General features: G+C 40.4%; 1 non-coding gene across 1 annotated transcript in view; it reads right to left on the bottom strand.

Moving 5' to 3' along the window:
* Nucleotides 1–3,198: 3,198 nt before the first annotated feature.
* Nucleotides 3,199–3,272, bottom strand: part of trnas-cga — an 82-nt gene continuing 8 nt past the window's right edge. Inside the window, exon 1 of the tRNA in view lies at nucleotides 3,199–3,272. This exon is cut by the window's right edge and continues 8 nt beyond it. This is a non-coding gene — a tRNA (tRNA-Ser).

Genomic DNA, 3,272 nt, shown 5'->3' with positions numbered 1-3,272 from the left:
CTTAAACAGTTCTCCGCAAGGTGAAATGGTTCTTCAGATTGATGGAGAATGTATTGTAAAAGTCTTTATATAGCACCAAGAAGCTTTCTTCTATTGTTACAAGCTTGACATCATAACAACAGAAGAAGCCTTTGTGGTGCTATATAGAACCAACACATTCTCCATCAATCTGAAGAACCATTTCACCATGCAAAGAACCATCACTTAAGCATGCAAAAGGTTCTTTGAGTGTTCCTGGTTCTGTGTAGAACCACTGTCTTTACTAAAGAACCTTTGGAGAACCATCTTTTTAAAGAGTGTGCCTGGTTAAGCTGCACTCAAATAAATGCTACTGTTAAATTTACAGTACACTGTTTTGCATCACTGGCTCATTTGCATATAAGTAGCAACCTTTGGTAAGAACCATACGGGACTGCTTTCAACTCATAACAGGAAAGTTACCCGAGACAATCATATCGCCGTTGAGTTCAAGGTAATTATGACCGTAATTTCCACAATGAAATTACTGTCTTGTATGGATTGGTTTATTGCCGTCCGTTTGCTTATCGCGGCCTTTTAGTGTCAATCTCTGGGCATAATGTATCTGTGAACACCTCTGACGTGTCGCTTCTTATCTATTCACAGCGTGATTGGAGATTATGGAGCCTCATCAAAGTCACGTGTCCAATATGTTACCAGTTGAAACTGTAGCATCACCTACATATAGAAGTGTTATCTTTATTTATACTTTTTAACACTTTGTAATAAGAATAAATACATCAAAACTCTGTAATATCACACATGGAAATGATGCAATGAACAAAGCCCTCTGTTGCCTTTATGCTGCTCTACATTCTCCATGAGGAGCCACCTAGAGAAAGGAGAAACTCCTCAGAATCATGAGGAAGATCCACTCAGAGGAACCAAGACTCAGAAGGAAAGACTTCTTAAGAGCATGAGGAAGAAACACTGAGAGGAACCAAGACTCAAAAGGAGAAACTCTCCAAGAGCATGAAGAAGAACCACTAACAGACTCAAAAGGAGAAACCCCCCTAAAAGCATGAAGAGGAACCATTGAGAAGAACCAATACTCAAAGAGGAGAAACTCCCTAAGAGCATGAGGAAGAGCTACTGAGAGGAACCAAGACTCAAAAGGAAAGACTTCCTAAGACCATGAAGAAGAACATCTGAGAGGAACCAAGACTCAAAAGGGGGGAAACTCCCTAAGAGCATGAGGAGGAACCACAGAGAGGAACCAAGACTCAAAATGAAAAACTCTCCAAAAGCAGGAGGAGGATCCACTGAGAGTAACAAAGCAGCCTCTACTTTAGACTGGCCTAAACATGTGGTACTTTCTGAAGATGCTGACCTCCCCCTGCCCTGCCTTGACTTTCTCGCACTTTGACCCCCTCCCTCTTCTTCTCCTCTGGCTTTGGGAACAATGGACCACCAGCTCTCTTCTATTCTTCCATTGTTTCATTCACACACTTCCTCTAATGACCAGGGAGAATTCAAAGCTTCCTAGACAACAAAGAGGCGGCAGATCCACCGAGCTGGAAGGATTTAATTAGCAACGCAGACATGCTATGACAATGGAGTGTGTGTGTTTGGAAGGGACAGATGTCAATGTCCAGCATTGGCCACTTCAATCTTAGAGATGTTTTCACAGGCTTATGTGAACAGTGTCGAAGCCAGGTTCCACCTCATGACACATTAGTGGATGCACCTGTGGTGCTAGAGCCATTCAGAGCATAATTTCTTCTGGCATGACTTTATTAGAAGATGTAAATTTAAAGGTGGAGAAGTTATAACCCATTAGAACCTATACATAAAGCAACTAACAGACGTCAGGCTTCAGCAGGTTCCCTACTGAGGTTCTGGAAAGTGTTTGGAGAGCTTCTGTTGGAGTATAGTTTTAGTAAGTATCTACTGGAGAAGTTGGAGGTGTATATGTTCTCCTGATGTGCTGCACTCTTCAAAAAGATGAGGGTTCTTAAGTAAAGAAAATGGTTCTGTTTAGAACCATGACTACTCAAAGAACCCTCTGCATGATTGACAGGTTCTTTACATAGTGAAATGGTTCTTCATACTGATGGAAATTGTGTTTTACATAACCTTTTTGAAAAGGGTTCCATGTAGCACCAAAACGGGTTCTTCTATTGTTGCGAGGACAAGTGTGTAACAGTACAAGAGCACTTTCTGGTGCTATATGGAACACATTCCAAAAAAGTTCTATACAGAACCCTGCTTACAGCGAGGTTCTTTAGTCAATCTTTACAGCACTGTTTTCAAACGCATGAAGAAGAATCACTAAGAGGAACCAAGATTCAACTGAAACACTCTCCAAAAGCATAAGGAAGAACGTCTGAGAAGAACCAAGACTCAAAATGAAAAACTCTCCAAAAGCATACGGAAGAACATCTAAGAGGAACCGAGACTCAAAACGAAAAACTTTTTAAGAGCATGAGGAAAAACCACTGGAAGGAACCAAGACTCAAAAGTCCATATAGAATTCTAATGTTCTATTGTCACGATGACCAGCTTGTAACAGTAGAATCACCCCTTTTTGGTGCTATATAGAACGCTTTTCAAAAAAATCTCTATACGGAACCATATAAAACAATCTCCATCAATCTGAAGAACACTTTCATGATGCAAAGAACCATTCAGTCATGCATAGGGTTCTTTGAATGGTCATGGGTCTATACAGAACCATTCTCTCTACTAAAGGTCACTGTAAATTTACATGTATGTTACACACTTTAAAAAAGATGGTTCTTCTAGGGTTCCTTAGTAAAGGAAATGGTTCTGTTTAGAGCCATGAGTTCCATATAGAACTATATCATGCTTAAGGGATTGTTTACATGGTGAAATGGTTCTTCAGACGTTCTTTAAAAACCTATTGGAAAATGATTCGATGTAAAACCACAAAAAGTTATATTGTATAAAAGCCTGACATCATAATATGGCAGAATCCATTTTGGCGCTCTATAGAACTCATGGTTCTAACAGTAGCCGAACCATTTCTGGTGCTATAAAGATCTCATGGTTCTAAACAGAACACTTACCTTTACTAAAGAACCAAACTGTTTGAGTGTGTTTGTAAAGGGTTGCAGTGCCTTTCTAATGGAGCTGTTAGACCTGAACACTGAAGGTGTTTGAAGGTGTAGATCACTGATCTAAGCTTCAGAAGGGAAGGTTATAACGCATTATAAAGGTCGCTGTGAGCAGGGTTCGAACCAGTGGGGGGAAATCCCATTGGATTTCGAGTCCAATGCCTTAACCTCTTGGCC

Source organism: Colossoma macropomum, unplaced genomic scaffold, assembly GCF_904425465.1.
Source record: "Colossoma macropomum unplaced genomic scaffold, Colossoma_macropomum, whole genome shotgun sequence".
NCBI classification, from domain to species: Eukaryota; Metazoa; Chordata; class Actinopteri; order Characiformes; family Serrasalmidae; genus Colossoma; species Colossoma macropomum.
Note: the sequence above shows the minus strand (reverse complement) of the source record. Positions and strands in the feature narration are given on the sequence as shown.